Below are 24,405 nucleotides of genomic sequence, written 5' to 3'. Positions count from 1 at the left end.
TATTTTACCTTTTAATAATTCATTATAGTTCTTATGCTGGTTCATTATTTGAGTTGGTTAATAATATTGAATTCATTAAATAAAAGGTAAGTGGGGAAGAGCAGAAAAGATTTAGAAAAATACCAGAACATACATTGGGATGTTGGTTATATTAATTATGTTGATTATTGAGCTGGTGTTATGGATGTGTTCAAATGTCAAAAGATAATACATAAACCTTAAATATGTTTGGTAATCATATCAATAACACTGAAAAATGTGTAATGTGTCTAGGTTGAGGTTAAAAATAAATCACACATATAAATAATAAATTTAAAAGAAAACAGAATTCATTCACTAAATATCTGTCTCAATATTTTGATAAAGGAAATGTTTATAAAAAGGCAAGTAGAGAAAAAATACACAGAAAATGAGCAACATTTAAAATAATAACAATGAACATACCATTGAAAGTATCAGGAATGACAGGTATTTCATATAGACAATAAATAAATTGAAAGAGTTCTGGTAAATTTTACAAGTAAACATTGCATACTATTTATATTTTGTGATTCAACATGTATGGTTATATATAATGATGCCTAAATTAATGATGGGGATACATTCTAAAAAATGCATCATAAGTATATTCTTTTATTTAGCAAAAGATACAGGTTATTGACACATTACTTGATGGCATAAACCCCTACATACCTAGATTATATTGTAACCATCAGTGCAATGAATTCTAGTACCGATATAAAATATTATGCCATATATAACTATAAGATTTAACATTATAGCAATCTGTATAGACCTCTAATGAGATAAAAAAATTTTCCTTTGGAAATAAAGAGAGAATACTTAAAAAAACACACAGCCATTTGGACAATGAAATATAAAAACTGCATTGAAATATATTACAAGGGCTGGGGATGTGGCTCAAGTGGTAGTGCACTTGCCTGGCATGCGTGCGGCCTGGGTTTGATCCTCAGCACCACATACAAAACAAAGATGTTCTGTCAGCCAAAAAATAAAAAATAAATATTAAAATTCTCTCTCTCTCTCTCTCTCCTCTCTCTCTCTCTCTTTTTTTTTTAAAAAGAAATTTATTACAAAAATTGATATATTTTCCACAAAATCTATTGGGACAATACTGTATTTTTGTGACAAATATGTCATTATAAATTTTCCTGATATGCGCTACTTAGAATGAAAAAGCAGAATTGCAAGATCAAGGTAAGTCATGGCATATATGCACAAATATCTGTATATACATACATATATATGTTTATATATAAATATATATATTCTTAGTTATACATATCTATATAATTATATAGATATTTATATATATATATGATGCATATAATAAATGTATATATACATACATATATTTAAAGGCATATATATATATGCCTTTAAATATATATATAAGCTGGGATATTGTTTATTTGGTAGAGTGCTTGCCGCAAATGCACTAAGCCTTGGATTCAATCCCCAGCACCAAATAATAATAATAATAATAATAATAATAATAATAATAATAATAAAGAAGTTTGCTGAAGCAAAAGGCTCTCAGTTTTAAACAAAATCTTAGCAACTTTTCCAGGCCATAAGCAGCTTTGTGAGTCATTGTCTCAAAATTTAAAAAGTAAACAGACCAGAGGATGTTGCACAGTTGGAAGCATCCCAGAGTACATAACCTGATGTCACAGAAGTAAATGAAAAATGAAATTAAAAAAAAAAGAGACTCCAAAAAAGAGAAGTCAAGAGTCAGGGGTGGCAGCATATGCCTATACTTTCAATACTCAAGAAGCTGAGAAAGTAGAATCACAAATTCAAAGGAAGCCAAAATAATTTATCAAGGCCCCAAGCAAGTTACTGAGACCCTGTCTATATATATATATATATATATATATATATATATATATATATATATATATATATATATATATCTCAGTGATGGTTAAGTGCCTCTGGTTTCATCTCCAGTACCAAATACCAAAACAATAACAACATCAACACAAAAGACAAACAAACAAAAAGAGAAAAAAGTACTTAAAAAGTCACTTCATAAATGAAACATAAGTGCACACTAATTATAAAATAGCTCAATAGTGTTAGAAATTAGAGAAATGGAAAAATAAAATCGCACCTGTGAGACAAAATTAAATAGTATCTAGGAAACATATAGAGCAAATAAATTCTTATGAACTGAAGATGGAGTTAAAATTGTTATTTCTTTGAATAAAATAGCTATTAAAAAACATGATCATGCAGAACTTAGTGACATATGACTGTAATCCCAACAGCTCTGGAGGCTGAGACAGGGGGATCAGGAATTCAAAGCCAGCCTAAACAATTTAGTCAAATACTAAGCAACTCCTGAGACCTTGTCTCTAAATAAAATACAAAATAGGACGGAGAATGTTGCTCAGTGGTTCAGTGTCCCTGAGTTAAATTTTGTATACCAAAAAAAAAAAAAAAATACTCATTCCCCAGCAAAACCATATGCTTATAAAATCATCACACATGTGTACCATGGTAACATGTGAGGATATGGCAGCTTTTGTACAAACAGATAAAACCTAGAGCATGGATATAAAACAAAGTATATTGGGAAAGACATAAGTAGTAAAGACTGGAGAAAATTATTTCCTAAACCCATTTTCATCACACTGTATCTATTTGGAAAAATATTCTGAAACACCAGAGTTTTAGTAGAAATCATTTACATGTGATATTTTACATGCATCTATATTTTTAAAATAAATATTTAGAATTTGAGAAAATAAAAATATACAAAAGAACATAAAAGACTCAATTATGCACATCATATGTATACAATAAAACTGATTATTACCAATCTGTAAAATTCCCATGATATCTATTTTTTTTCAAAATACCAGCATATTTTAGTTATAACTGAAGAGGGGCCAGAGCAAAAATTCTAAAATTTATCTGAAATGTTACATGTATATATTTGAAATTAGCCTCTAATAATTTGAATTAAAAAATAAAATTATTTTGCAATAATAAAAACCAAGAAATTATAACTCAAAGTACATGTATAGGTGCATTAATATTCATGTAAAAATTTTATGCATTTTCATAGCAATTGAAAGGCCTACATAAATAAGCACATCACAAACAACATTTCTTGTGAATGGATGATAGAGCCAAATCTAAAGGAAAATTGACTTGGAGGCACAGTTCACTTGCATAATGTGTTTATAAAATCTGCAAGGCACTGGGTCAAATCTCAGCACAACAATAAAAGGCATATCTTACCTGAGGGTGATATTAGGAATATAGGAAAATAGGAGGCTCTTGACTATCCCTCCATGTATTGAATATATTGATATATTTTTCTTAGAAAAAGTAAAAAATAATGAGTTGAGAGATATGTATAATACTCAGAACTGGGAAAATGCCTGCCAAAAGATGATTAAGAAACCCTAGGGTAGACTTGGGTCTTATTCCAGCCTTAGGCAATGTGCCACATAATTGGGAAAAAATACCCAATCACCAGTGTCTTCCTGAGAAAAGGAAGATTGAAATATATATATCATCCTAACTCTAAAAATATTTATATAGATTATATCTTAGTCTGTGCTGAAGAAAAATCTACACATTCATAAGTAACAAGTACACACAAAAAAGTGATGGTTGTTTATGTTCAAGCAAGTTCATCCATGGCTTCAACCCCTCAGATAGGGAGAGATAAGCTAAAGCTCAGCTGGCATGAAATATGCCTAAAAAGATTTGCTAGGGTATTCTTCTAACTAATGTTGGTGACAGTTGAGGTACTCCATAGCCTGCATCAGAGTTACAAATGATTAAAATATATAGGACAAATTATACCCTTTATTGGTGTTTAGCACAGTGAGGTTCAATCTCTAGCCTCCCTCATAAAAATTACACAACTGCCAATTTTCCCTGGAACAAAAATTTTTCTCTACTATGTGTCTCATCGCAAACATGTTTCATTCAGTGGAAGAAAATAATTGACTCACATATAGCAAAATATTTAGAAATATAAAGAAAGAAGGCTTAAGAGGAGGAACCCAAGTTCAAAATTCTTCTAAGCCAAGTGTAGTTGCACACGCCTGTAATCCCAGTAAATCTGAGGCTCAGAAAGGAGGATCATGAGTTAAAAGATATCCTCAGTAAAAGTGAGGTGCTGAGCAATTCACTGACATTCTGTCTATAAATAATATACAAAATTAGGGGATGGGGCAGTATCTCAGCTGTAGAGTGCTCACTTAGCACATGTCAGGCACTTTGTTAGATCCTCAGCACCACATAAAAATAAATACATAAAATAAAGGTACTGTGTCCAACTACAACTAAAAAAATACAAACTTTTGCTGGATATATGGTTCAGTAGCCATGTGCCCTTGAGTTCAATACCCAATACCAAAAACAAAACAAAACAAAAAACAGAAAATGTTCTAAACCCTCAAGCTCTGGGAATAAAGTTTATTAAGCATTTGCAAATGTCCTCAGGATCACAATTCAGTGGTTTTCCTTTTGTGTGCAAATGTCTCCATGGGCTGCTACACTCATGAGCAGTAGTTCAAAAAAGGGATTAAAAAGCACATGTCTGATAATTCCCAGAAAATAATTAGAGCACACTCTCTGTGGCTACTTGAGTAACTGAACTCTCCAATTTTTCTATCAGGAATTTAGTGCACAAGTCAAAATGTGGACTCTTGTTTAATGAGCAGAGCTTTCAGAATAGTTTAGTCAATAATCTGAAAGATTACAAAGAGTCAAGAATCTATAGATATGGAAAAAAAATGTGTTTACACTGTTGGTGAAAATGTATGTTTAGTAAAGTAATTTTTAAAAATAGTACAAAGAAAGAACAATTAAAAAAAGAATGAACATATAATACAGCAAAATTAATTCCGTTTATAAATTTAAGGAATAAGAATCAGTGTCAAAAAACTACTACATGCCCATTTTCTTTGTAACCGTAACCATATTGTCAATAGTCAAGAAAAAAGAAACAAATTTTTATATGTCTGTGGAAAACAAAGAGAGAACAGGAACAAGCACTGTTACAAAGAGTCAATGATTTTTCTCATTTTTTTCTCATATAAAATGTTCCAAACAAGAAAAAAAAGTCATAAACAGTGCCATCTTGTGCTGGAGAAACAAAGTTACAAAATACTGTGTGTATTTGAAGTATGAGAAATAAATCATTATGTTTTTGAGAAATAAAGTTGGCATTTTGAATGTGGACAAAGATATGAAAATATAGGAACACATTCTAAGACCTCAGGGGAAAAAATTTTTTAAAAAAGAGTATAGCATTCTGAATTTGAGGTCCTGCTTCTCAAGCATCTAGAAAGCTCAGAGGAAAATTCAATTTAGTCTTGTGTATACCAGCACTACTTTTATGCAGAAAATCACTCATGGATTTGGGATTCTCCCCTGATGATCATGCCAAACATCATAACACAATCTGGGAAGATGCCAGCCTGACAGCACAAATCTGTCCACATAGGCTTCTGTCCATGACTGGAGACACCGTGAATAGATAGGACAGAATGTCAAGCATTCCAGCTAGTAACAAAATTTATACCAATATAAGCCATCACACTCAAGTTTTCAGTCACAATTTTTGTTTTCAAATCTAAAGCATTCATCCAACTAATTTTTAAGAACCACATCACAGATGATCAACTCTTACATAAGTAATAAAAGAGTCACCCTCCAATGATTTAATTGAGCATTAAAAACATATAATGTAGTCTCCAACCAGAAGCTGGATGTGCAGCTCAGTGGTACAGTGTGTGCCTAGCATGGACCAGGCCCTTGCACCATAAATAAACAAATAAATAAATAAATAAAAGTCCCAATCACTTTGTTGGCTCTCACTCTTTTTCCTATATTTTAACAAATTCCTCATATTTGTATTTATGATTACCTTGAAAATATCCTCATAAAATACAATTTTACCACATGGTAGGTATGAAGAGAAAAAAACAGAATTAAGACTGCAAAAGACCCAAGAAAATTTAATCACCCTTTTCTTGATAAAGTCCAAAGTTCAAAGATTTTGATGGTAATCTTAGAAGACACACATATCTACAAGCTAGAAAAGTAGAAAATGTTACCCTAATCTTGACCGAGTCACATTCACTCAATGCCACAGATGACAGAAAAAGAAGCCAACAAAAGGTGAAAAAAATCTAAAACAGTAAGCTCTGGGAGTAAAACTTGCTGATCATATGCAAATTTCCCCTAGATCACAAACCACTGGTTTGTGATATCAGCCAATCTCAAAAATTTAAAAAAAGAGTTGTCAGAAAAATTGTCTCAGTAGAAAAGCTATTTTCATACAAATTACTGTTCTTAGTTCCCAATAATAAAAATGTATCCCCATTCAATTCATAAAAAATAGTTTTTTACAGCAGAACTTATCAGAATTAACTCTCAGCAAAGAGAGCATCTCAGTATGCAGCATGAAGGGAATAATTCCTAAAAGAACAGCACATAGTTCACATCACAGAGGCTCTGGTATTAATAGAAGAATCACAATTCACTTATATATAATCAGAATTTAAAATCAGCCTCATCAAGTTGTTGCTGACACTCAAAATGTCAGTGAATCGTGACTTTCAGTAGCTTCGTTCAATGCTTTAGTAACTATCATTTAATACTGACCACAAAATCATGATGGGAATTTTATCCAAAACAACTTGCTTTACATTGATAAATTGTATAAAATTTAAGTTGCAATGAAATATAAGTTTCTACTTCTCTACTTGTTGGAATAAAATAATTAGAAATTATACAATTACAATTATGCATAAACTTAAGTACAAGATTTTCAGTGTCAGTTACTGTGTATGGACTCATATACAAGTGATGGATGGATCATGCTACATTTAAAGGCTCTAAGAAAGAATAATTCTTGATTTTTTCTCAAATATGATGGCTTCTGATATTCCTTAGCATGTGGCCACAAATGTTTCTATTCTGTGTTGATGGAGCCATCAAAGCAAAAATGACAGAGAAGTCCCTCTCATATAAAAGCTGATGAGCTGTCCTCAAAAGCAACAGGATCTAGGACCAATATAAAAGGATATTAAGGACCCTACAATAAGCTTGTTTTTCCAAACATTATTTGAAATATTGATAAAAATCATTGCACAGAAGAAGTGAGGTCAGTCTTTGCAGAACAGAACAGACAGTAAAACAGCCACAAAAGTGACTTGGGGACACTATATTAAAGGATATAACAGATAGAATCCTGAAAAAAAATTAGAGAGCACCAAATGCACATAATTATCAAATATTCATAAACCAAGGATGTAGGTTCATCTGAGAGAATCAAATTCAGATAAAGAACACAGGACTGAGGCACATACAGAGGGATTTAGCTGGTTTTTTTTACTAAAATTTGTTAATATTTTATACAACTGCAGAGTGCTGAATCACCCCAATTTCTACTTTTTTATCTTCTAAATATTATCACAACCTTTCATCTACAATGCATGTGGCATACTGAATTTATCCTCACACTTCTGCAATTCAAATTTATCTTTTTTTCTATATAAATGTATATTTATGGGCACATACTTTTGCCCACATTCCCAAGATTATACTCTGGAAATTTGTCTGATATCACCTCCCTGAAATGCATTTTTGTAATTTAGATCAATAAATTTAAATATTCCAGTCTGTATATTTGGGAAAAATAGGACATTGCAATCACCTACCGATTTTACTAATTATGCACTACTATTAAAGACAAATCTTAATGCCTCCAGAAAATTAATTCTCATTTACCTGCTCATACATGGTGCTTTAGAGAGTCTCAAAATCTACCCTGGTAATTTGACTCAACCTCACCACTGAAGCTTCTAGATTACATTCCAGGTTGGACACTGGTGCTATACTTTCACTGGAAGTGATTCTTTGGTCATGGCTATTGTCCTTTCACTGCCTCCTACATGCTTGGAAATATGCAAATTGAATGGAATGTTTAGAATCATAATTTTCAACACATTTAGCATAGATCTATGCTATAACAGGTTACACCCATGCTCTTTAAGCAAAGAATAAGACACTTCACCAAGCCCTACACACACACATAATAATAATAATAATAATAATAATAATAATAATAATAATAATAATAATAAATAATCCCCAGGAAGGAAAAGAGTAATCATTCATTAAATTGACTTTAAAAAATATTTTAGTTAGTCATACATAACTTTAATAAAAAACAGTGATAAAAATGCAATTTCAATTTCTACACTTGTGTCTGATTACTTTAAAGACAACATAAAATGCTGGCTGCAGGGCTGGGTTTGTGGCTCAGTCATAGATGACCTGCCTAGCACATGTGAGGCACTAGGTTGTATGCTTAGCACCACATAAATAAATAAATAAATAAATAGTTTTAAAATCTTGGGTGCAGTGCAGTATGCCTGTAATCCCAGTGGCTTGAGAGTCAGAGGCAGGAGGATCACAAGTTGAAAGCCATGCTTAGCAACTTAGTGAGGTCCTAAGAAATTCATCCAATCCTAGCTCTAAATAAAATTATTCATAAAGGGCTTGAGATGTGGCTCAGTAGCAAATCATTACTGGGTTTGATGATGTGTGATACCAAAAATTCAATCAATGAATAAATACAAATCAGAGAGAGATAAAGAAAGAGAGAGCATAAAACAACAGAGAAATTAAACAGCATCACTATTAGTGACACTGTCAATGTCAAGGATGTAAACAATTTAAAAGCAGTAGTGGACAAGTGTATGGAAAACTTATCTAGGTTTATTAACTTATGCTTTGGACAGTTACTCTCCTGCTCTTGAACATATAAATGGAAAACAAAAGTCCTATTTTGAGATATGTATGATATTAAACATGCATTTCTATATAGCTTTTTGTTGACAAGGATGTCCACTTTTTGCAGGATTGAGTTAAGCCCAGATGACAGATTCTTGAGCTGTTTGAAATGATGTGTTTTTATCAAATCTTTATAAACCAAGATTAAACACATAAACTAATGTTATAGAAGTTAACATTCAGTATATATAATACACACACACACACACACCACAATAACAGTAAAGCAAAAGTGAATAAAAAAATGGAACAAATAAAAAATAAAAAAAAAACAGATGAAAGGGTACAAAGATTTTGTGACTAGAATTGTCAAATGTTGATTGTGACCACACAAATTTGTAAAACTACTTGGAAATGCTTTTATACTACCTAGTGAAAAATACTCTGTGAATTATCAATTCCACACCAAGGTGGGAAGAAAAAAACACATAACCCATTCACCTTACTCTTTCTCTTGGGAACTGTGCCAGAGTTACCTTCTTCTTTCTCCCCTACCTTATTTCTCCCCCCAAAGAAACTACCCCTTACCCTCATGCTACCATTGATCCACCATTAGACTTTTTATTTTTTTTTTAATTTTTTTTAGAAATTTATTGGTTGCTCAAAACATTACATTGATCTTGACACATCATACATCATACATTTGTTTTAAATAAGGTATGAATTCTCATTATTCCCCCATGTACAGATTGCAGAATCACCTTGATTATACAGTCACGTTTATACATACTGCCAAACAAATGTCTGTTGTATTCTGCTACCCTTCCTATACCCTTCCTATCCCCCCTCCCTTTCCCTCCCCTCCCCTCCCTCTACCCCAACCACCACAAGAGCCTGTGCAGTGACACCTCAGCAGCATCCTCACATAGAAAATGAGAGCAGAAAGCATGCCTGCCATCCAGTAGGACGAGAGTGCCATGGATCTATGAGAGGCTTCAGGCTGAGTGGCCTGCAGCAGGAGGCCAGAGGCATCTTGGTGCTAGTTACTAAGTCCTTTTCCTACTGGTAAATGGGTCCTGGGAGAGTGTGGCCATGGTCTTGGACTGTGGCCCATGCCATCTGAGACCCACAGTCCATCCTGAGCTGTGTGCCTCCTTATTTCCTTGGGCTTCATGCACAGCACTTAATCCCAAGCAGTTCTTAAGTGTCAGGGGACATTGGAAACAGTGAGTGGGAGAAGGTGCTTGGCAGCTTTGAGGATCTCTGAGTCCTGGTCACAGACTTCCTTAGCAGTCCCTACCCATGGCACCCAGGGACCACTGTACTCACCCACTGAGAAATTTAGAGTTCTTTCCACCTGTGCACATTATTAAAAAACCACCAGGATTCAGAAAAAGGGACAGCATAGTCAGGGAGAGACTTGTGAGGGTCTCCAGTGGACGTCATCTCTCCTGGCCGAGGTTTCTCAGGAAATGCCAAGAACCATTAGACTTTTTAAATCTGAACTCTTGAGCTGGTCATGCTTTCCCTCTTTCCTTCACAGCACGTTTTTTCCTACCCCTATCTATTCCACCATTACTTTTTCATGAATACTCACTACTACATACTCAGCATCCACCAATCTCACATCCTGACCCATCCCTGTTCTGCCTTGTCCATGGATCATTTTAAGATCCCCTCCACTCAGATATCAATAGTCCAGAGTAAAGTCAGTTTAGGGTGTAATATATGCAGGTTTTTAGAAGTCATTTACATAACAATAAGCCTACAAAAAGTGGGAAGTATTTAAAGCTGAGGTTAAAATAAAATCTACAGAATGCACTGTTAAACTGAAGTGTCTAAAATTCATTAATCTCAATAATTTGGAAAAGAAATTATATAAAAAGGAGAGTAAAAAAAGAACATAATATATAAAAGTGACAAATTTGAAGACACACAAAGTGTATATATCCAGAGTGTCATATATTGCTGCTTTCAAAAGACAAATTAGTTTGAAACAAATGTGGTTGATGTGAGATATAGTAATCATTTATTAATTATATATAATGATAATATATATGTATATGTAAAAAATGCATTTCATATAATTATACATTGCAAGAAATGAACTCTACAGTGATTTTTTTTTTAATTTTGCTGAAAACAGTATAAATACCTACATCTAGGTTTTTTTATTACCAAATGTTCAGGATACATTTTATACTTTATAAAGTTTATCACTGACCAACAGACCTTTTTTTTCAGTTTTTAAAAGGAGTAGTATTTAATTTTTAATTATTTTTAAATTATATATGACAGCAGAATGCATTACAATTCTTATTGCACATATAGAGCATAATTTTTCATCTCTCTGGTTTTATAAAAACTATATTCACATCAGTTCACTTCTTTATACAGGTACTTTGGATAATAATGTCCATCATATTCCACCATCATTTCTAACCCCATGAAACCTCCCATCTCCTCCCAACTTCCGACAGGTCATTTTCATACACATTGTTGTATGTTATGAAGTTATAGAAAAGAGTATATACCTTATAATAATATGAACAAATAAATTTTTGCAACTAAGACATAGCTTAATAATAATACTAATAATAATAATAATAAACAACTTTCCATTTAGACAACAATAAAGTATATATCTGGCACTACTGTGTGGAAATAGAAAAATTATAGCTTTTCCAAAAACAAAACAAAAGCAAAAACAAAAACAAAAAAAAACCCCACAAAGCGGTATTTGTGGGGGAAAATGGTATTCTATGCTTTCTTAATATCAAGTATAAATTACTTTTAGAAGTAATATATATTTCAATATAAAAATAAAATAGAAGAAGGTGCCATGGCACACACCTCTAATCCCATTGGATTGGGAGGGTAAGGCAAGATAATTTTGAGTTTAAAATCAGCCTCCGAAACTTAGCAAGGCCCTAAGCAACTATGTGTCACCTAGTCTCTGTGTGTCCCTGATTTAAATTTCCAGTAAGAAATTACGACAACAACAAAAACAATACATAGTATTGATGAGGACACAAAACAAATTCTCATGAACTAAAGATGGAGTAGAAATTGCTGTTATTTATTTGTGAAAACTGTTTATACATATATCTAAACATATATTTGTATGTTTTCATAGTATGTACATATATATGTGTATGTACATGTGAATGTATACATGTTTATACGAATAAGTTTTTTTTTTCTTATTCATAGTCATAAGCAGAATAAATACCCATCAAAGATCCTTCTAATCTGCAGAACCTGTAAATAGTTATGTGATAACGCAAGCAGACATATTGTTTGAAATAGAATTAAAGTTGTTCTTAAGCATATTTTTATATTTTGAGGTAGAGATGATGTGGCGATTATCTGAGGGGTGATTATCTGATTTAGTAATATGGAAGAGAGTCACAGAAGAGTAAGTTGCAAAGTGACACAATATGTGAGTCTACTGGCCATTGCAGACTTATCTTTTAGTGATTCAAAAGGAACACAATCCTGTCAACACCTCAAATTTACCCCACTAAGACCCATTTTAAATGTCTCACCTTTAAAGCATCCAAATAATAAATATGCATTTTTACCAAATTTGTGTTATTCTATTTAACATCAATAGACAAATAATGCACAAATAAATTTAATCCTGTTGAAATGTATGCAAATATACACTTGGGTAAAATAAAATTTTGAATATGTAGATTATATAAATATAAATAAATACAAAATACTTGATCACCATTCTGCTAAATGAAACAAAAAAGATGTTTAACATCTTCAAAGGGAATAGGAATACTGCACTAAAGTTTAAATAAATGAGTTAAATTGGGTAAAATATATAGAGCTCCTAAATATAAGTTTTTTGATATAAGTTTTTGGATATTTTTTATTATTCTTTTTGGGGAGAATTATATAACTTCCAACTGTGATAAGATGATAACTTGATGTTAAGATAATGCTCAAAAAGAATTAGCACTTACAAGCATGATGATTTTTATCATAAATGAGGGAATGAGAAGAAAAGGGGGGGTAAAAAACAAAGAATTCCAGAAAGACTGAAAGAGACAATGGGTTCTGGAACCATCTGTCAGAATACAAATAGTTGCTTCTATGGCAGCAGCAGTTTAAATCAAGGAAATCAGGCATTTGGATGATTCACTGCTGCATCAGCTCCTGTCATTTGCATTTTACTTTTGCTCATTGCCTTTATTAGGTAAAGACACTGAAAATCATGTAATTTATGCAAAGCAATTATCAAGAGAAAAATACAAAACCTGCACATAATATTTTAGAGACCAGTAAACGACAAAGACAAAAATATACAAATATAACAACATTTTAATTTTGGCATATTTTGGAATTAAAATTTTAGAAATAATAAAAAGTGAATATGAGATTTGCAACATAGAATTGGATTGCTTTAATATCTGACTTCCTTTAAATTAACATAATATGAAATATGCTTTAAAAATGATCAAACTTTATGTCAATTATCAGCTCATTTTCTTCCATATTCATTTTTCCTCATTATACTTTCATAAGTTGATCTTTATGCTATGGGTCACATAAGCCAGTAAATACTTCTTGTTGAGCATCTTTCTGTGCCTATCTGACAAGCTCATCTCTAGAATCATCATGATTTCAAAGATAGGCTTCTTATAGGAAGAGCTTATTTAAAAATTACTGCACTAATGTGAAAGATTAGTAAGTGTTAAGTAATGATAGGTAGAAAAAAGAAAAAGATGACTAGACAATGAGATGTACAGACACTGAATACAAAAGTAAAAATTGAGTGGCCAAGATACAGCCAAATAGAAGAATACAATATCATATGGTATTCTAAAATTAAAAATATAATCAAATGAATTAGGGAAAAATATGCATCCTACATCAGTCTACAACTTCTCTATCTATAAAATGATCCACAGTGTTGTTTTTTTTAATAGTATGTAGTCGTTATGCATTTGAAAATATATTCTAAATTATCTCATTTAATTTACATATCCATTTAAGTGATATTCCCTATCTTTTAACTTATGTTTCAATATTTGTTTCATACAAACTACTCCTGCACATTTTCTTTCTTGGATCCCAAAACCTAGATTTGTTCCAATACTTTTGATGGCAAAGACTGGTCTGAATTGCAAGTATCTTATCAATATGGGATATAGTACCTATGTGTATATATATATAGTATATATACTATATCCCATATTTATATATAATAAACATATTACTCATAATATAACTTCAAATATAGAGGATGCCACCTCTGTGACCATCAGGCCTGATCCCCAAAAGTCTAGTAAATCATATATTACCAGACTATGCCAGATATGCACAATTTTAGGAAGGGTAACCAAAGACATCTATGTATGCTTCATTTTTTGTCTATATGGTCTTGATATAAACTTACTTATACTAGAGAACCAGCTGTTTTCCAGACTTAAGACACAAAGAAATATGAATTTGTAAAATTAAAAATGAGTGCTATGTTATATAGGATGAGTGTTTTTAATGAAAAATTCTAAAATCTAAAAGGGATTTAGATCATTTTAGACTTCATATTTTTACATTAGGAATTCTCAACTAGTAAAGTCTGAAAGTATTCCAACTTGTGAAATACTTTGATAACATCATGTCCAATAAAGGATACTCTGTGTATCTTTCAGCAAACTGTTTATGCATCCTTAAATATCCATAGCAATCCAGTCTGTGATGTCCTCTTGCAGTAGCTTCCCAGAAGAGATAACAAGGTGAGTTAATTCATTTATTTTTTAGAAATACATGAGCACGTTAATTAATCTCAGCATTTACAATAAGCTATATTAAGATAAAGAAATGGAAAAGCACATGCATAAGTCTATACATATATAACAGAAAAATGACCATAGTGACCAGAACAAGAACATTAAACTCACAATAACTATTGATGATTTTATAACTCTCATCACAAAAGATAAAGATCTTTAGATTTTAGTAATCAATAATTTGGATTTTGTTTACAATAGACATAAACTTATGGTGACACAGAAAATTTGAAAATAATTCTTTAAAGGGGACAGGCAAAAGTATACACAATAAAGGCAAAAGAATTATATTGACAATATTAATATCAGACAAGGAAAATTCAAGGGAAAAATTAAGTGGAGCAAATGCTTGTTTATTACAATGTTAAAAAAAAAAAACGGTTTGTTGAAAAGGCTAAGACGTGCCTTGGGGCATATCTGGAGGTCAAATGCTGCCATCAAAGTGTAATTATCTGTTGTGCACTTGCTAGAGGAAACTTAAGAAGTCATTTTATGACATTTTAAATACTGAGCAAATGTCAAAACCTCTATGTAGAGGCTGTTAGAAATATAGGGAAGAACTAAAATTTTTATTAGAATCTGTTTCATATTTTCTAGTCAGCTATAAATATATTCAGAAAAAAACAAAATAAAATAATTAATGGGTAAAATAGTTACTTAGCTGTATAAACAAATGAGTTACACAAATTTGCCAACATTATTTCCTAATAAGATACAATGGGGGCCTTCTCATTCAAAATATTCTGACAATCTTTTATTGGAGATGGTCTGACCCTAAGGCAATCAAAAATAAGCCCCAAAACTAATATTTTTACTTTCCTTCAAAAATTATTTTAACATTTCCATGTAATCATTAATGTATATACATAGAAGCAAATATGTATACACATGCATATGTATATATGCAAAGGCAGGCATATACAAATATTTATGTACATATGTTATACACATACATATATATTATTTTTGAGTTGTAATTTTATTTATTTATTTTTATTGATTTAAAAAATACATGACAGCAGAATGCATTACAATTCTTATTACACATATACAGCACAATTTTTCATATCTGTGGTTGCATATAAAGTATGTTGACACCAATTTGTGTCTTTATACATGTACTTTTGATAATGATGTCTATCACATTCCACCTACCTTACTAATCCCCTACCACCTCTCTTTCCTTATACCTCTTCTGCCCTAACTAGAATTGATATATATTAACCATATATTGTATGTACACAAAATAAATACAAATGCCAAAATCTTCAAATTTGTAATTACTACATCCATTCATTCTAAGAGGAAAAGCAATTAGCCTCTCAGGAACATAATATAGATGCTTAAAGGATGCAATTGCCCAATTACTATGACATTCTACTGACATTTTAGATTCTTTTATTTTGCATTTTGGGGATGTTAAATACCATTTCTTTTAGAATGACACAATTATCTCCTACAAGCAAATAGTATGCTATCCCAAGACCTAAATGTAAATCCTTAAATTTGTAAAAATAGAGTCAAGCAAACATATAGTCTTTTAAAATATGAAAAATAACTTGTTGGCCTCATGGAAAAAGATAAAACAAAGTAATTTATTCCATTACAGTAACATTATGATTGATGCATCCTGTGTTTTCTAAGGCTGCAAAATCTCTTGGACTCCAATATAAGCAATATTCTACCTAGTCATTTGGCTTTTCCAGTTACACCCCTGAGTGAAAGTGAAGTTCTTCAGTCTACCTCACAATATTCATTTCCTTTCCACTGAACTGGGGGTTCAGTAATATTCCTGAAATTTTACTTAAGAGTTCATCAAAATAACAAAATTTCATTTCAGCATAATTTTCTGAGTTAAGCCAAAACCATATTATTATTTAATGAGAGTTCACTGTATCATAAATTCACTAAATCCATTTTCTCAATTATTCCTGCCACAGAATTTTTCAAGTGGCTATATGTTCTAGAGTAAAGATTTTTGTAAAAGATCATTAAAATATTAACTAACTGCTTAAGTTGTTTTTATAAGTCCAAAATTTAGGATTAAAAACCAAATTAGTGTTTTCTGTTTGTTTAAATCAAGCTAGAAATGTTCACCTTTCCTCTTCTTCCTACTTTCAGCAAATTTGAAAAAGTTTTTCTTTTGGAGACCTAAAACATATCAGAAGCAGAAGTGTTATGTCTAGACATTAGTGCTATTTCTTTCCTTTAGGATGATTTTGAAAATCCTTCTCTAAATCACACCAATATGGGGTTGATCAGATACCAAAAGAACCCTGAGCCCCAAACCAGTGGATTAGAATTTCCAAATTATGTCCTGAAAAGTAGATATCTCCTATTATCTAGTATTTTATACATTTCATAAGATTCCTTGAAATCGGTCCATTGGAATAGTGATAACTGTGATATAGGGTTATATTCAGTCATTTTAGACATGGGCCAGAACCATTCTCTGATTTAGAGTCCATAAATCAACTTGGATTAACAGTTCCTAATTCTTGGCCTTATTTTTTCCTTACATTCCAGTGTACAGGGATTCTAACACAATGTATTGTGACAGTATCATTGTTATTATGGGTCCACACCAGTGGCATGCATGATAGTCAGTTTACCTGTTTTTCAGGTTCCCTGCCATATGTCAAGTAGTCCTGTGAAAGAGGGCATATCTGTCACTTCTTATGGTTTATAAGATCTTTGCTTCTCACTACCTATAGACCCTTATGATTAATGTTATATTTTTCTCTGAACCATGGGGAAATATCATGATCTCTAGGTTGGACTTTGGCATGCCAGTTGAGGAAAGAGTATTTCCTGCAGAAATAGGAGTGGTGCATAAATGTCAGAGTTGTGGTCAGTATTGAAAAAGATTACATTCTAGAATGCAGCATTTATTGCCTAAAGAATTGAAGAATGTGTTGTCCTCTACTTTTAAAAATTCCAAATTATTAATATAGCATTGCATTAAAAATAAACCATTGTTCACACTTTTCTTCATGTTGCAGGCAATATTTGCACTTGCACACTTCACAACTACAGCCAAGTAAGGTCATTTGGGAGTGTCATTGCAAGCCAGGAGTTTTGGTGACTTAATGCATCATGATGCAGCATGATATTAGTAATGACATATAACTACCCAAAATGTACTTACATAAGTAGGAACATTTTTTTTGCTTCAATACAAACTAGTTTCAAAGAAGTGTTTTTGTGATTAATAATAGCGCTGTGATCATTACTCTAATAAGAGAGATGAAATTAGACAGGAATTATAAAATTGACACATGAATTTGTGATTAACAATAGTGCTGACATTATTTCTTATAATGAGAGATGTGGAATTAGCTAGGAATTGTGAATGCAACTACAACACACAGAAGGAATGGGTTTCTGGGCCCAGGATCAGGAAGAATTGGTATTGTGGCACTTTAACTGATCAGACTAAAACAATTATCTCTTCTGGACCTATTATTCTAAATCTTCATTGAGAAATCATATCCCTCACAGAATTTCATAAATTCTCATATTTTTTTAAAGAGAGAGAGAGAGAGAGAGAGAGAGAGAGAGAGGGAATCTTTTTAATATTTATTTTTTAGTTTTCGGCAGACACAACATCTTTGTTTGTATGTGGTGCTGAGGATTGAACCCAGGCCACACGCATGCCAGGCTAGCGCGCTACCACTTGAGCCACATCCCCAGCCCTAAATTCTCATATTTTATTGAAATTGCTTATATCAGCTGAGGAGCCATGAAAAATTCTTTGCCAAAGGTGATGCATGCCTTACTGGAAGCTTTTTCCCAGGGTGTTTATTAGTTCTATAGCCTCCTCTGTCTTGTGGCTCACATATTTGCTCCTCCATGAATACTACTCGTAACTGTAGTTATTTACTCTTTTGTACACAAATCAGTGTTACTTAAGTGACAAAATTGTTGCAAAGTTCATTTATGTTATATTTTAGTCTATGGGTTGAAAACCACTCAGACATCTTTTTTATCACTAATATTCTGAAGATGATTTAATGTATAAGCTACACTTTAAGAATCCTTCCCTTTAAGACCCTGTCAAGGTCTCTGTTTTATGCCTGTTACCTTGTACCTTGGCCAGAAAAACAAACAAACTAACTAACTAACCAACTAACTAAGCAGCACATATATTGTTTTGCAATTGCCTGGGATATATTATAAAATGAAAGTTTCAAGTTTTAAAGTCACACTATTCTCCACCTATGTTCTGAATCAATAAAGAGATAAAATAAGACAGATGAAAATAACCATTTCATAGGCCTTACTGGCATAAATCATTGTTCCTAGTTTAAAAGTTACTAACTTTTACCTCAGAATTAGAAAAAAAAATATTGATCCAGTCTCTGGTAAATAACTGTGAACAATCATCCAAAATGGCAGAATGTCTTGCATGACATTACACAGCATGTCTGTGCCCTGAAGGCAAGCTGTGTTCCAAGCATAAAAAGCATAAGGATGAATTACACATATTTAGCACCATAATACACTTCATCCCTCAGGCACCTCATGCTTTCCCTTGTTGAGGAAGACCAGTGAGTGTAAGGAGGGGTTGGCAGTAAAACTATGTGATATACCTTTGAGGAATTTCACAATTTCCATTCACAGAATAACAAATATTTTATTAGAAAAACTAATAACTAAGGTCATATATACTCAAAAGTGATAAAAGCATACACATCTTTCTTTTTCCACAGCAAAAGGGTAAAGTACTTCAATAATTATTTGAAGTTTCCTTTTAGGGCAAATTCCATCTGGGATAGCTCCATCATATACGTATGTGAAGTTGTAAAATGAGAGAATATATGTTGAAAAACTTTCTAAAACTGATGGACAAATAATTTTATTGTGATAAAAGAAGGTCTCAATCAGAAAATTTTGAGGAATAAAAAAATGTGAAATATTACTTTAAATTTCACACTAAAAATAAAGATGTGTTCATAAAGTATGCAGAAACATATGCCAGGAAAGAAAAAAATAAATGTGATTGAGGAAGGGAGAAGAAGAAGAAGAAGAAAAGTTAAATTATAGGTACTGTCATTCAAAAAATACTTGTATTGACTGATTCATCTACCATAAACCTATAAATATTACATCAAATTTAATGTCTGCATCTTGTAGAGCTATGTGAAAAACTAATTAATAGACTATAGGAAGTCTTAAAACAGAAAACTTACAAATATATCACCAGCCAGTTCTAAACAATTAAATCTCCCAGAAACCCTAAAATGCAGGTAAAATTTTATCAACTATGATCAAATCTGCAAAGAGGAAAAAAAAGGACTTAGTCAAAATAATGCATTTTTCTGAATGCCTGTGTACTTTCTATCAAAACTTGCTAGTGAAAACAATCATCAACATTGTAATTGTGACTCAACAAAGAATAATTACCTATAAAATACATTAAATAGTTTTGTTCTCCTGGAAATTCTTTTCTGTTCCAGGCAAGTTATTTTTTTCATCATGGATTGAGAATTTTACTGAATATTTTTGCAAGCTTTGCAATCCTAACAGTACTATTGTAATAAATCATTGTGCATTGGAGTATGATCTGTTGATTCCTTTACAATAATTCCAAGTCTAATATTCTTATGGTTGCATTACAGGATATAATTCTACAAGAATACACAGTGCAATGCTGTCATCAAATGAAACACAAAATGATTGATCATGAATCATTGATATTGGTTAAGAAGTTATAATTCATTTTTTACTTTTCTACATAGAATTTAAAAAATACAATATCATACATCAGAGAAAACACAACAGCTGAGAAGTCCTACACTGGAAAATTACATCATCAAATGAAAATATGTGATATCTGTATGATTATAATATTACCATAATGAAGAGGTTGCCCAGGTAAATTTTTAAAGGTATTTGCAAGCATATTGTGATTATGACTTTTTTCTAAAGAAGCCATATAAAGAAAGGAAGACTAATACAGTTCCATTTGGTATAAGTTGCTTATATTTCTCAGTTCTGGTCACTTAATTGATATTTTGAACATATCCTGAATGCAGAACATTATGTAATTATTTTAATTAAATATAAATTAACACTGGTTGATATTGCCATAGAAAGACATTGCATGTATAAATTCAAACTGCATTTAAAAAATTCTTCTAGCATATTCATCTAAGTGAGATTTCTTTGAGAGAATAAACATTAAATAAAATATTGTGGCTTGTTAAATACAGACAAATTAGATATAAAATACAATTACAGGTGTTCTTCCTTGCAAAATAAATTTAGAAAATTCTCAGGAGACCTAGCCAATATTTACTTTTTATATTACTAATTGTAAGAAATATTAATAATTTTAGAACACAAGTAAAACCTATTTTAGACATGCAGTTATACTCTTTTATAAAATTCTTTCAGTACATTGAAAAATATACATTGATGATTTCTCCTAGTTCTTGTTATTTTGTTATTCTTAATCTTAAATAACAATTTCTATTTTATTACACAGAACAATTGATATTTGACTTGTAAAAATAACTGTACCACTACTCCTTCTTTGGGGCATGAAGTTAACTATGTAGATCTGTCCTAACATGAAACTCTTTTGACTTATCTCCTTTCACTTTATGTTTTCAAATGTCTACTCTTACTTCTGAGCAAGATGGGTGGAGGAGGAAAGATCATAAGATACCACACCTACTCTCTAAACCATTCTTATTCTTATAAAAAAAGACAATTTTTTAGAACTTTTACAAGTCATCTACATTCCCTTCAAGTTTAATAGGGAAGGCAGATCATAAATAGGCTGGACCACCTACCTCCAACCCTATCGCTATGACTTATATCCTCCTATATCCATCCGTTGCTCTTCTGCCATTTTATAGAAACCACTTTACCAAAACTTCCTGCCAAAAATGCTATATGGGTTTTTATCTTGTTTTTGTTTCTCTCATTGACATACAACATAATATTCAAAGTGTTTTCTTTCTAAGTCTTTACCATTCATAGAATCTTTTTATTTCCTTCCATTGGACTAGTTAAAAAGTTAAAGACTTTATTGAAGACTATTTTAGTAGGGAAGAGAGTCTGAACTCAATTCTATTGAACCAAAAGAAGGGAGAGTGTTAAGTGTCAAGGTAACCCAGCACCTAAAGTACTAGAAAGCACTCAGGGTAAGGGAGATTAGTCAATGGAATTAGACCATTTTTACTTGCTAGTTGATGTTTTTCTGAGTTAAGACTCCTCTAACATAGTCACTAGAAAACAATATATATATATATATTTTTACGCTCTGCACAGGTTCACATTATTGAGTGGAAGGCTTACAGGTCCACTGGCCCCTCCCTCCCCACGGGGACACTTATTCCTTCCAATGCAAGCAGGCATCTATAAGCAATTCTGAGTCACTGTTCCCCACAGGCACAAAGGATAGGTGCTTCCAAAGGATCCCTTGTCTGTAGCAGCAGATGGTGTCTTATGCAACAGTGGCAGAAAGCAGGACTCGCAGTTTCTCAGACACTGGGGTCTTCCTTGCTCCTGAAGAGGGGCAGTACTCCTTGTAGATGAGCTTGAAGAGGAAGAGGTGGAAGAGGGTGATGAAGGAGGCCACGCTTAACCAGAAGAGGAAGGGCAGCCCTGGGTCCTGCTGGGCCATGTGCTCATTGAGGGACAGAATGGCCTTGAGGTGCAGCGTGGGCCACAGGTCCTGCAGGTGTGTGAGGTCAGTGGAGATGAGGAGCAGCGGCCTGATGGGCTATGTTACCATGACTGAGAAGGTGTGGCTCCCGCAGGCCGAGGTCAGCTCCACTGGGTTGTCCAGGCAACCCGCCTCATAGGCGAAGATCTTGACGGGATGGCTGCGGGACTTCACAGACACGTGCAGGTAGGGCTTGCCCTCGGCGTCGGTCAGGTCGATGTGATCGTTCTTGTAGCGGATGCCGTGCTGTTGTGCAGCACGTCCGGGTCGCCCTGGAACTGCAGGTGGTTCTCCATGAACTGCAGCCCCCCCAAAGCTGAGCATCATGCCCTGAAGGACGCCCTGAGTGCCCACCTTCATCAGGCCCTTGCAGCCCGCTTCTGGGGTTCAGCCTCCACAGGTCAGAGTGCTGCAGGATCTGCTGCACCAAGGACAGCTGGGCGGGCCACAGGTTCTTGGTGTGCATGGTGGTGTGGTTGCTGAAGCAGTGGTCTTCATAGTTGAGTTTGGCTTTCAGCTGGTCTCGATTCTGTGGCTGAAGGAGGGACTGAGCAGAGGGGCTGGCGAACAGGAGAGCATGTATTAGAGTCTCAGGTTCAGGGTCAGGCCTGATGGCCTGTGGGCGTCTGGTGATCTTCATTTCCACCACTGGGCAAAACAGCTGCACCCAGAGGCGCTGGTAGTCCAGAAGCAGCTCAAAGGCGGGCATCTCCAAGAGCTCCAGCATCTCCTTCGGGGCCAAGTCCTGGAGTGCCTTCAGCTCCTTAGCGGCTTTGCTTTTGAGAATTTAGGGGTTGATGGGGCCTGAGACATACACCACCCAGAGGACCATCTCACCCAATTGCGTCTTGGGAGCCACCTGGAGCTGGTTTACTAGCTTTTTGGCAGCCACCACTACCAGGTGCCCCTGCTGAGAGGGCATTGATGTGGATCTGCCCGAGTAGAGGAGGAACTGATGATCTCCGACCTTCTCCAGGATGCTGGTGAAGGCTTTCAGAACCTTCCTGCAGTGAGCCCCATAGTCTGCAGCGCGGCCACGTGCTGCGTTGGGTTGTTGAGCTGAATGTACTGCAGATAGACGTGGAGTCTGCCCCGTGAGACAGAAAGTCCTCCTGCAGCAACACACAGTCACAGCCAGACCCCTCAGCAAGACAGGAGGCTGAGGCGGGCTCAGGGCCGGCGGCTGAAGGGCCAGGGCCTAGGCTTCCTAGCTGCAGGCAGCGCACCCTGCGCAGCAGCCCCTCCAGCAGCAGCAGCACAGCCTCTACAGCTTCGGCCAGCATGTTCAGTGGGCGCAGATGCAGAAGGGCACGAAGTCCGGCGCCACGGGGTGGGGGTGGGGCTCCCGCTCTCCAGGAGTCACCCACAGCCGATCTGCGGTCATGTTCAGGGCTAGGAAGCCAATGGCCACCAAGACCTGCACTCCTGGGTCCAGCGCAACGACCTCGCAGCGATCCTGCAGGCCGCGCCAGGCGTGGGTGGCCGCCCCCAGGCAGGAAGAGGGCTCAGTGGTGCCCAGCTCACAGCGGGCCCAGGGCTGCAGGCGTAGGCCTCCCGCCACCGGGCGCTCGCCGCACCCTGGAGCGTGCAGCAGCAGCAGGAGGCCAAGCAGCTTGACAGGAGTCCTGGCAGCCCCTTGAGCCGCTGCTGCAGCCACATCCGGTAGCCAGGCACGGGCTAAGGCGCAGTCGTCCCTTGGCCGCCACCCAGCCCACGAGCCAGGTCAGCCCTGCCTCACTCCCTGGCTAGGACCACCACGGAGCCCACCCTGACACCCGCGGCAGCCTCCTGGAGAGCCACCGCCACCGCTTCCTCCTCCTTCTTGGTTACCTCCCTGACAAGAACTTCTTAATGGTTACATTTCAAAGGAATTGCTTCTAGGTCTTTGAGAAAGATATATATTGCTGAATTGGAAAAAGGGCAAGAATCTGGTAGAATATTTTATCTGAAAAGGGCAAAAAAATTTCAAGTGCAAATTTTACAAAGTAAATGTTCTAAGTAAAGCAATAACAGGGCCCTAACATTTGGGGAAAATACCTAATTTTTAGTTAAGCTGCAAGGGGAAGTAAGATTAGAAGTTATTTCAGCCATCTTGGTCCATGAAATAAAGAAGGAATCTAAGGA

The 24,405-nt window shown here is 34.4% G+C and overlaps 1 pseudogene; it reads right to left on the bottom strand.

Moving 5' to 3' along the window:
* Positions 1–22,031: 22,031 nt before the first annotated feature.
* On the bottom strand, positions 22,032–23,940 carry LOC143640428 (uncharacterized protein KIAA2013 pseudogene; annotated as a pseudogene).
* Positions 23,941–24,405: the final 465 nt, after the last annotated feature.

This window comes from Callospermophilus lateralis, unplaced genomic scaffold (assembly GCF_048772815.1).
Source record: "Callospermophilus lateralis isolate mCalLat2 unplaced genomic scaffold, mCalLat2.hap1 Scaffold_246, whole genome shotgun sequence".
NCBI classification, from domain to species: Eukaryota; Metazoa; Chordata; class Mammalia; order Rodentia; family Sciuridae; genus Callospermophilus; species Callospermophilus lateralis.
The sequence above is the reverse complement of the archived record's forward strand: the minus strand, read 5'-3'. Positions and strand labels throughout refer to the sequence as shown.